General features: G+C 40.3%; 3 pseudogenes; all 3 read left to right on the top strand.

The window, feature by feature from the left end:
* The first annotated feature begins 505 nt into the window (after positions 1-505).
* LOC149252096 (cytochrome P450 750A1 pseudogene) lies at positions 506-1,207 on the top strand (annotated as a pseudogene).
* A 5,354-nt stretch (positions 1,208-6,561) lies between these two features.
* LOC149252097 (cytochrome P450 750A1 pseudogene) lies at positions 6,562-7,137 on the top strand (annotated as a pseudogene).
* Positions 7,138-10,763: 3,626 nt separating this feature from the next.
* On the top strand, positions 10,764-12,123 carry LOC149252098 (cytochrome P450 750A1 pseudogene; annotated as a pseudogene).
* Positions 12,124-12,336: the final 213 nt, after the last annotated feature.

Raw genomic sequence — 12,336 nt, forward strand, 5'->3', positions numbered from 1 at the left:
CATCAACCCCATCAATTTAAAAAATATTACCTATTTTTATCATAAAGAGATTATCAACTATTAAAAATATATTAAATATTTTTAAAAATTATCAAACGGACGTTGTTCAAACAACTAAATTAATTTATGACCGTTTGCGCTGGGTTCGTGCAATATTATGAGAAGGAAGAAATCATTTGAAATTGGTCATTTTTATTATCTAAATTCTGTTTTTATTTTTATATCGTACATGGATGAATGAGACATTCTATGTGCAGATTAAGAAATATGTTAAAAAGGAAGGGGAAAATTAAATTCCACACGGACCCACTGAACTACCACCTCAACTGCGGTAGTTTTGTGAATTACATATTGACGGCTTTAAAGAGAAGAGGAGAGCAGCTTCATTTCCAAACATAGAGCGAGTGCATTACGTAAAAAGGGTGTGCGCGATATGGCTTTTCATAGTTTGCCTCCGTCTCTAGCTTTGCCTGCAACATGAACAATAACAGTAGGCATTCTTTGTATGTTCTCCTCTTTCTTCTTCATATGGTTATTGTGGAAGAGAAGGGTTAGTGCCACGTTGCCACCAGGCCCCCCTGCATGGCCCATCATCGGAAATCTGCACCAATTGAAACTGCCTGCTTACCGTAATCTTAAAGCCCTTGCTCACAAATATGGTCCCATTTTGTTTCTCCGCTTGGGCTCCGTCCCTGCAGTCGTAGTTTCTTCTTCTGCGACAGCAAAACAGTTTCTCAAAACTCATGATTTGATCTTTGCCAGCCGACCTCCAACAGCTACTGGGAGATTAATGTTCTACGATTCTAAAAGTGTGAGGTTGTCTCTGTACGGAGATCACTGGAGACAAGTGGGAAAAATATGCGTATTAGAACTCTTGACTGCCAAAAGAATCGAGTCCTTCAGGCACGTGCGAGAGGAAGAGGTGTCTGCAATAATCCAATCAATATGGGAGGAGAGCGACAGCGGAATAATGAGCGTGAATTTGAGCAAGGCCGTGACTACTGTCAACTCCAATATAATTTGGCGGATACTGGCGGGAAGGAAATTTAGTGACGATGATTTGGGTAGCGATTTCAAAGGGTTCAAGGATCTGCTGGTAGAGATGACAGCTGCGGTGGGAGGGTTCAACATTGGAGACGTCATTTCGTATTTGGATTGTCTCGATTTGCAAGGTATCAATCGGCGCATGAAGAAGATCCATAAATGAATTCGCAGAGAAAATAATAGACGACCATGTTAATCTCAATCATTTCAATGGCCAGAAAGACCAAGACGCAGAGCCCCCATGTTCAAGACTTCGTGGAGGTGCTGATCCGCATGGCTAAGACGGACACAAATATCACACGGGAAACCATGAAGGCCCTTGTGTTTGTATATATCTTGGGATTCTGCCTTTGTATATTATTTGTCATCCTCATTCATGAACTTCAGTCAATCATCATTTTGCATTAATTATATTGGTTATCATCCTCATTGTTGAACTCCAGTGAATCATCATTTGCACTAATTGGATTTGTATGTGTATGTGTGTAGGGCATGTTCGGGGGTGGTCCGGAGAGATGTATTTCATTGTGCAGGCCTACCGACAATGGAAGCATTACAATTTAGGGAAGGAAATGGTCATCCACACAGACCACCGACACCTACAGTTCATTTAGATGCAAGGGAAGTTGCAGAATGATTTCCATTAGAAGTAGTCCACATTCTTGTAACGGTTCCATTTGAATATCAAGTATAAGAAGGGCAACACCAATAATGTTGCAGATTGCCTCAGTCAACCATCCATCATGGTGTTAACCACTGTGCTCAACTCTTGTGGGCACGAGACTTCTAATTGGCCAATTATCTAGAGAAGTGACCCAAAATTCGTCCACACATACCAGACGCTCTTGGAGCGTCAGCAAGTTCGAGATTTTCACATCCAAGATGCCCTATTATGCCACTTGGTATACTTTTGCGTTCCTTCAAGCGAGCGTACTAAGATGATTTGAGAAGCACACTACAATCGGGCTACTGGGCATTTTGGGGTCGAGAAAACGGTGGCAGTACTGTAGAAGTATTTCTATTCGCTAAATCTTCGACAAGATGTCGAGAAGTACATTAGATCCTACACTGCCTATGTCATTGCCAAACCGACCATCAAGAAGCAAGGCCTCTATACTCCGCTGCCTACCCCTAGTCGACCTTGGGAATCCATATCCATGGATTACATGCCAGGCCTTCCTTCTACTAAGCATGGAAACGACTATGTTTTTGTGGTTGTCAACAGATTCTCAAAGATGGCTATCATGGTGACCTGCAAGAAGAATATCACGGCGGAAGCCACTGCTAAACTCTTCTTTGAATGAATGTGGGTACACTTTGGGATGCCAGAGTCTATCATCTCTGATCGAGACAACAGATTCCTTAGTACATTTTGGTCCAATCTCTGGTCGATGCTAAACACCAAGCTCACTAAGTCCACAACTTTCCATCCCCAAACTGATGGCCAGATAGATGTCGTCAACAAGACGATGGTACACATTTTGCACATGTGCAACTCAAAGTATCCATGCACATGGGATGAGAGCCTCCCCTACGTCCAGAACAGTTATAACCAGGCTCTCCACAGCTCGACTGACCAAAACCCTTTTCAGGTGGGCTTGGGATTCCAGCCACTATGTCCCATTGATGTGGCCATCCATTTGCAGCTACTCTGACAGATTGGGTTCATGTCTAGTCGGAAACCGATAAGGCAAACAAATTCATTGAGCACATCCAACATATCTGTGAGCAGGTTCACGACATTCTGGAGAAATCAAATGCCAAGTACAAGTAGCGACATGATCAACATCGGGTGCCATACAAGTTTCAAGTGCGCGACAAAGTGTAATTGCATTTGCAACAGGAACGCCTCACTGGAGCCTATTAGAAACTCAGACCACTCTGATATGGTCCTTACACCATTACCAAGGCTGTGGGAGACAATGCATTTGAGCTCAGCATCCCCCCATTCATTGGTTTGCACCTAGTGTTCCATGTGGACTGCCTTTGACCATACTTACCACCATAGCTAGACACATGAAACATTGTAGAACAGTTCACACCTACAATGTTAAATCCATATTGCAGGGAACAAGCCACAACTGATCAGATCATGGAAAAATAGATCAAGAACACTTGAAAACAAAAGATCAAACTATATCGAGTTGGCAAAGCAGTCCAACTCCTTCACCAGGGCAAGTAGCTCACCAGGGACCAATTTCAGTAGAAGTTTCCTCATCTTATGGAGGAACTCAACGCAATGGGGATCATTGCTTCCTAACAGAGGAGGAATGATCCAGGTGGATATTGGTGGCCACCTGCCTTTTCCACTTGGACCCCCACCATTATTTCTTTTAGTTTTTAAGTTTCCTTATTTGTAGCACAATTTACTATTTTTGGCAGTTTTTCGAGTCTTAAACTTCTGAAGCTCACTCAAAAGTTGTAGTCCTCCGACAAATCTTTCTAACGAGGTATTGTGCACATCAAACGAAGATCATATGCCAAAGTTACGACCCCGAGAAGTTGGTGTACTAATTTACCCAAACGGGGCCCATAGTTTGGCACGTCATCTCATAGGGTTAGGTTTTTGGATGTTTAACATTTTCCATTGTTTCTAAATAATAAAGAGGCCTTGGAGGCTCATTGTAACAGAGGCATGTAGCCACCATATCTCTTTTTAGAGATAAGCTACCATCACCCGAGCTATTCTTATTTCCATTATGTTTGTAAGCATATTTCAGTATTTGATATTAATGAAATGAAGTGTTATTTCTATTACATCTTTGGATTTATGGTTATATCTATAATTTGTTGTGTTCCTGTTGAAATCTGAATCAAGTAATGGAGGTGATAAATTTGTAGGTCACCAATAGATTTAGAATTGGCCTATATCATGTTGCAAGGACTTGTGTCAATTTTCCATCTTTTTTAAAACCTTCATCAGGACAAGATTTCCAATCAATTGTAGATTTGAATGCATATACATTATTACAATGTTTTGTTATCAAGGAAGCCAATTCCAATTATATATAGGAATTGAAAATGTGGAGCTAACCACTGGATATAAATTTAGTTTTCCACCATTTAATGTGATTCAAGCTTTTGGATTTATATGTTAGAGAGTAAACTCTCTTGTAGGATGGAGAAATCTTGAACATTTTTCTTTTCCCTCATAAAATGTCATGAAATGGAGTTCCAAATGAGGATCTTGCATGTTCAAATTCAATGATATGAATGTATTTTCAACAAATATAAGTGTGTTGCCTTATTATTTTCAAGGTTGCTTTCCAGAATTGTTAAGTTTTGAAATTGTTTTTCCATTTAGATTTAAAATGAATTTGGTGTTAGCTTTTAAAAAATTGGAACTGTTCGTTTTTTCCATGAAGAAAAAAGATTTAGGGTAATTAAAATCATTATTTGGGAACATTGAATGATGAAACCACCTTAAAAAAACATTTAAAATGATTTTGTTTATTTTTTTAAAATATTTTTTCATATTGTCTCTAATAGTCGGAATTATGGACATATAGTCTCTATAGAGACAATATGCTTTTAATCTCAGCTATTGTCCCTTAAGAGACAAAAATTTAATTATCTCTAAAGAGACAAAATGGAAGCGTCTCTAGAGAGACAAACAAAATTGTCTCTAGAGAGACAAATAAAATTATCTCTCAAGAAACAATAATTTGTGTCTTTATACACACAATAATAATATGTGTTCTATATTGTCTTTATACAGACAATTTTTTAAGACAATAATTTTGAAACACTAATTTTGAGACACCGAATTAAAGATAATATTTAAGACAATACACAAGTTTCTTTTTGTCTCAAGTTAAGACACTGGCTCGAAAATTGTCTTAAATATTGGCTTAAAACCCCCCTACATGTAGTAGTGCTCTTACGGACATTTAGATGGAAACATTTTCTATTAGGATTTGGATTTTTTTTTGTATAGTTGATGGATATTAGGATATCATAGGATTTGGAAATGTATACATAATGGGCTTGCAACGAACAGATTCAAATGCCACCAAACTCCACATCAAACGTTGTTATCAAGTTGTAAAGGGTTGAAATTTAGAACGTCAAATTTGGCCTTTTATATGAGAATGTTCTAATCATTTTCATTGTCATCATATTCATCATGATCATTAAAGGAATATTAAACATGAGCACCATCATCATTAGCAAGCTTATACTAATAAACATGTATTGCCATCATCCTTGTCCTCCTCCTCTTCCTAATGATGATGAGTCTTGTTCTAGACTTGAAATGTCGACAACATAAAAATGAAGACTGTGGAATATCCGAATTCAAAACCTCAAATCTGCGAACCATCATTTTCATTGTCATCGTCATCATCATGATCATCAAAGAAATATCGTCGTGATCATCACGACCATCAAAGAAATATTAAACATAACTATTGTCATCATTAGCTAGCTTATACTAATATAAATATATTGTCATCATCATTATTGTCAACATCGACATCCAAAACCTTGTTTTAAGAAAACTAGACTATCCTCCCCATACTCTTACTCCTTTTACTAATATTGTCATCATTGTATTTTTCATCATCATTACCATGTCATGTTTTCAATATCAATTGATTTCACATTAAATATTAAAAAAATGACATCATCATTATTTTGATCCGATCATTATGATCATTGTGGTCAACATCATCCATGATATCATCAACAACAACTTTATTATAATAATATATTTAAAAAGATATTCATTATTTTATCGATTGTAAAAGAATTTCTTTTAAATATGAATAAAAGTATTTTATGGTGTCATTCGGTCGTCGTCATCAACCCCATCAATTTAAAAAATATCAACTATTTTATCATAAAGTGATCATCAACTATTAAAATATATTAAATATTTTAAAAAGTTATCAAACAAACAACGTCCGTAAGGACGTTAGTCAAACAACTAAATTAATTTATGACCATTTGCGATCATTTGTGCAAATCTTACGAGAAGCAATAAATTATTTGAAATTGGTCATTTTTATTATATTATATTTTATTATCTAAATTCTGGTTTTATTTTTATATCGTACGCGGATGAATGACGCATTCGATGTTCTGCTTTTATTTATTTTTATACCGTATGCGGATGAATGACACATTTGATGTTCTGTTTTTATTTTTATATCGTACACTGACGAATGAGATATTCGATGTGCAGATTAAGAAATGTGATATTCGATGTGTAAATTAATAAAGGAGTGGTTTTCAGTTTTTTTTCTTTTAAATAAATTTAAATAACACAAATACAAATTTCATTTCAATTTTTTCCAGTCAAATTCCAACGCAGGAAAATAAAAAAAATCATACTAAAAACAACTCCATTATGAAATATATTAAAAAAAAACCTAAATTCCACACCGACCCATTGAACTACCCCTTTCAACTGCGGTAGTTCTGTGAATTACATATTGACGGCGTTAAAGAGAGGAGCACTGCAGCTTCCTTTCCAAACATAGAGCGAGTGCACTACTTACAAAGGGTGTGCCCGATATGGCTTTTCATAGTTTGCCTCTGTGTCTAGCTTTGCCTGCATTAACATTAACAGTAGGCATCCTTTGTATGTTCTCCTCTTTCCTCTTCATATGGTTATTGCACCAGAGAAGGCTTAGTGCCACATTGCCACCAGGCCCCCGTGCATGGCCCATCATTGGAAATCTGCACCAATTGAAACTGCCTGCTCACCGTTATCTTAAAGCCCTCGCTGACAAATATGGTCCCATTTTGTTTATCCGCTTGGGCTCCGTCCTTGCAGTCGTAGTTTCCTCTTCAGCGGCAGCAAAACAGTTTCTCAAAACTCATGATTTGATCTTTGCCAGCCGACCACCAACCGCTGTTGGGAGATTACTGTTCGATAAAGATGTGGGGTTCTCTCCGTACAGAGATCACTGGAGGCAAATGAGAAAAATATGCGCATTAGAACTCCTGACTGCCAAAAGAATCGAGACCTTCAGGCACGTGCGAGAGGAAGAGGTGTCTGCCATGATCCAATCAATATGGAAGGAGAGTAAGAGCGGAATACTGAGCGTGAATGTGAACAAGGCTGTCACGCCCCTACACCTGCGGTGATCTTCCAACCGCTTGTAGAGAGGTGCGGCACCACCGAACGCTTTCTTTTTAACAATACTAACATTTATGGGCTACGCCTATCCCAACATAAACTTACTTAATTTGTGCTCTTGTAACCGAATAAAATGTTATCCTTTATACTTCAACAAAGAACATTCTCATTCATTAACCATCAACAATAAACCGAGAACAATACACAAGTATAAAGGGAGGGGCAACTCCCGAACAGTCTGCCCAATAATAATATTATATCAGATTTTACAACAAGTGTGTCTTGGCTGAACCAAGTCTCACACTTAACCAATTTTTACAAAAGACAGGCCACCTGCCTTTTACAACATTTCATGCACCCTTGCATAAGAGAGAGTGCTCACCCAAGCCACTTAACCTCCTTACCAAATCCTGCATAAAACCGTGTACAAGAAATCCACTCATAATGGCACTCTTTTCCAACCTTCAACCAAGATGATCTGCGCACTTCTTCCAAGTCCAATGCGCATGAGTTATGCGCATTTACTTTACCCCTATGCGCACTTCCTTCCTCTTATGCGATGGTCCTTAGAGCGAATGTCCTTGGTTCGAAGGAGGAGCATCCTCCTCATATATATACACTCCACATCATGCGTATTCTTTTAAGGCCGACTTTAACTTATGTTATGAATTCCTTCACATAGTATTTTATGATGTCGGTTTTGTATATTTTATGTTTAACATGTATAAACCTTCATATTTCCTTATAGCATGTACGCATATGTATGTGCTCCATTATATTATATTTTATTATTCCACGCCTCCATATTACATATAATATGTGCGTCCACATAATACTTAGTCGTATTATGATTTTACATTATTGTCGCATTGTGTCGTTTATCATCGCATATGACTCCCCGGTATCGTCGCAACTAACTCGCAGAAACGTCGCACCGTCGTGTGCACTCACCCGCCGTGCGCCTGTGCCCGCCCGTGTGCCCGTGCACGATCGCCCACTGTCGCCCTGCTGCACGAAGGCCTTACATTCTCCTCCACCTGAAATCGTTGTCGTCCTCGACAACATGCCATCTCGGTAGCTTTCCACCAAGATCATCATCATTCAGGATGTCAACCTTTCTACACAAGGCAAACATCCTTGCAACATATGTAGAGACTCTTTCTCCACTATGTCTCGGCCTAGTGACCACTGCCACCAAGCTCACCATCCATAATCCATGCTCAGGTCCATGTAAGCTCTATCCATCTCATCTGCAACATGTCGTCCATATCAAACCGACTCTTGATGTGCCCCATTCAGGTCCATGAAGCTCTCTCCATCATCTGAAATGTGCCATCCTCAAGTCTCATGTATTCAAACTTCGGTTTAGTGAACTCGGTCACTCTACCATCTCATCATCATCACAAGGAAGCCTTCTCTCAAGGCTCCTTATAGAGTTGGTGTGGTTCCTCCCTACCAAGGCCTCCACACCAACCTTCTTCCAAGGTTGTTCATTGAGAAAGGAAAGCCAGGAAGTTCCCTCCCTGACTCTCATCCACCCATGTATCAGATTGATGTTGTGTCCTCAAGTATCTGTGCACAGCCTCAATCTCCTCACATGTACATCCAAGCTCACCTAGCTTGTCCTTTGTCAGCTGAAAGTCATATATGCCCATGGCATACCTGCAAAAGTCCACTATGCCGGTAGGATCTCTACCCTCATAACCTTCATCAACCACTGCCTTTGAAGTAGCACTCGGGCTTTCTTCATTTGCAACTCCATTGTGGAGATCCTCAGTAGAAGATGCCCCCATCAAGTGTCTCCAAGTTCGTGAGACCTTCTTCTCACTTCCTCTATTCTTCTTCCCAGCCTTTGCTACGAAGCCCTCCAACTTCTTTTCCTTTGTTTGCACAATACTCCCAAGTCCTCTTTGCTCCACATCCTCATGCTTCACATTAGGATCTTTGGGATACAAGATCATAGAACTCACCCTTGGTCTATAACCCAAGCAACTCCTCCTATTCATAGGCACCATCGTGGTTTTTCCTTCAGCTGTGATCAAGAGAATGTCTCGGTCCTCCATTGGCATGGCTTGTGCTAGCTCCATGAAGTCCAGCCCCAACACCATAGAATGATCATCCATGTCTACAACTCTCAAGTCCAACTTTCTGAACCACGGTCCTACTTTCACCCGTGTGTCCTTCAATACACCATCAACTGTTTTAATGGTAGAGTTGATAGCTTTGAAAGCACTCCATTCCTTTTCCATCTTCGCCTTCTTCCCAAAGGACTTTGCTGCTTTCCTACTCAAGAAGCTATGAGTAGCTCCCGTATCAACCAAAGCTGCAAACTTCTTCCCTTTCACGGTTACCTGCACAAAACCTGGCTTCAAGGAATCACCTCCTTCTGTTGGCTTTGTCTTGTGTCTCACCTCAGCAATCTTCTTCAAGAATTCGGCCTCAGAAGTGTCAATAGGCTCATGTTCCTTCTTGACATTCCTCTTAAGGTACTTCACCTCCTTGCTTGGCTCTTCTAGGGAACTCGGTTCCGGTCTAGCTTGACCTGCTTCAAGCTTTTCTTCCACCTTGTTCTGCTCAAGTGCACCAACCAAGTGTCCATTGACCAAGTTCATGGAACTTAGCTCCCGAATGCTCTCTCGGTAGTGAGTTCCCAACCTGTCAATGTAGTCGAGCTCCTCCTACTCAATTACAACAACCTTCTTACCAAGAAGCTTCTTCTTTATCTCTTCCTCAACTTGCTTGATTTCGACTTTCAACCGGGCTCTTTCATCAAAGAGCTCTTGAAGATCATCAAGTTCCTTGAGTTCCATATCTGCCATGTTATGACCAACCTTTGCTCACCAGCTTCGACCGAGCTTTGATACCAACTGTCACGCCCCTACACCTGCAGTGATCTTCCAACTGCTTGTAGCGAGGTGCGGCACCACCGAACGCTTTCTTTTTAACAATACTAACGTTTATGGGCTACGCCTATCCCAACATAAACTTACTTAATTTGTGCTCTTGTAACCGAATAAAATGTTATCCTTTATACTTCAACAAAGAACATTCTCATTCATTAACCATCAACAATAAACCGAGAACAATACACAAGTATAAAGGGAGGGGCAACTCCCAAACAGTGTGCCCAATAATAATATTATATCAGATTTTACAACAAGTGTGTCTTGGCTGAACCAAGTCTCACACTTAACCAATTTTTACAAAAGACAGGCCACCTGCCTTTTACAACATTTCATGCACCCTTGCATAAGAGAGAGTGCTCACCCGAGCCACTTAACCTCCTTACCAAATCCTGCATAAAACTGTGTACAAGAAATCCACTCATAATGGCACTCTTTGCCAACCTTCAACCAAGATGATCTGCGCACTTCTTCCAAGTCCAATGTGCATGAGTTATGTGCATTTACTTTACCCCTATGCGCACTTCCTTCCTCTTATGCGAAGGTCCTTAGAGCGAATGTCCTTGGTTCGAATGAGGAGCATCCTCCTCATATATATACACTCCACATCATGCGTATTCTTTTAAGGCTGACTTTAACTTATGTTATGAATTCCTTCACATAGTATTTTATGATGTCGGTTTTGTATATTTTATGTTTAACATGTATAAACCTTCATATTTCCTTATAGCATGTACGCATATGTATGTGCTCCATTATATTATATTTTATTATTCCATGCCTCCATATTACATATAATATGTGCGTCCACATAATACTTAGTCGTATTATGATTTTACATTATTGTCGCATTGTGTCGTTTATCGTCGCATATGACTCCCCGGTATCGTCACAACTAACCCGCAGAAACGTCGCACCGTCGTGTGCACCCACCCGCCGTGCACCCGTGCCCGCCCGTGTGCCCGTGCACGATCGCCCACCGTCGCCCTGCTACACGATGGCCTTACAAAGGTCGTCACTACTGTCAACTCCAATATAATTTTGCGGATACTGGCGGGGAGGAAATTTAGTGACGATGATTTGGGTGGCGAATTCAAAGGGTTCAAGGATCTGATGGTAGAGATGATAGCTGCGGTTGGAGAGTTCAATATTGGAGACTTCATTCCGTATTTGGATTGGCTTGATTTGCAAGGTATCAATCAACGCCTCAAGAAGCTCCGTAAAACATTCGATGGATTCGTCGAGAGAATGATAAACGAGCATGTTAATCTCAATCATTTCAATTTCCAGAAAGGCGCAGACGCAAAGCCTCGCGTTCAAGACTTCGTGGATGTGTTGCTCCGAATGGCTGAGACGGACACCAATATCACACGGGAAACCATCAAGGCCCTTCTGATGGTACATATCTTGGGATTCTGCTTTTTTTATATTATTTGGCATCCTCATTCTTGAACTTTAGTCCATCATCATTTTGCATTAATTGGATTTGTATGTGTATGTGTGTAGAACATGTTCGGGGCTGGCCAGGAGACGACATCCACTACGTTTGAATGGGTAATTAGTGAGCTGCTCAGACATCCCAATGCAATGACGAGATTGCAGGAAGAAATTGAATCAGTCGTTGGCAAACATGGTAGGGTAAAGGAGTCGGATTTGGCAAGCATGAAATACCTCCACTGTGTGGTGAAAGAGACTCTCCGATTATACCCAGTCGCGCCGCTAGGTCTGCCTCACGAATCTATAGAGGCTGTGACGGTAGGAGGATTCTACATACCGAAGAAAACAAGAGTAATGGTAAATTTGTGGGCTATAGGAAGGGATCCCAATGTATGGGGGGAATATGCTTCCAAATTCAATCCGGAGCGATTCATGGAAAGCGGAAAATTCAGTTTGGCCGATCAATCAGACTTCAGCATGATACCTATTCCGACTATTGAACTTGCATTGGCTCAGTTGGTGCACACTTTCGATTGGAGAGTTGAAGGCGATCCCTCCCAGCTGGATATGAGGGAAGCGTACGGACTGACGATTGCAAGACAAGTTCCGCTGTGTGCTTATCCAACGTTGAGGAGGGCCAGCTTTCCACCCTAAACGGAACCGTAGGAGACAAAGGCACTGTTTCTCTTTATTTGCAATAGGTTTCCACGCACGATTTCACTTCCGTCTACAGGATTTGTTACATCTAATTATTTCTTGGTAGGAATAAATGCTTCGAAATTCTATATTTGTCCGTATTATTTCGAAGAATACTTTAGAATATACAAGTGCACAATTAGTTTACAATTTCTTATTGTGGTATGAAGG

The sequence above is a fragment of the Pinus tabuliformis genome, chromosome 7 (genome assembly GCF_031772625.1).
Source record: "Pinus tabuliformis cultivar Carrire ecotype Pingquan chromosome 7, CPIR1, whole genome shotgun sequence".
NCBI lineage: Eukaryota > Viridiplantae > Streptophyta > Pinopsida > Pinales > Pinaceae > Pinus > Pinus tabuliformis.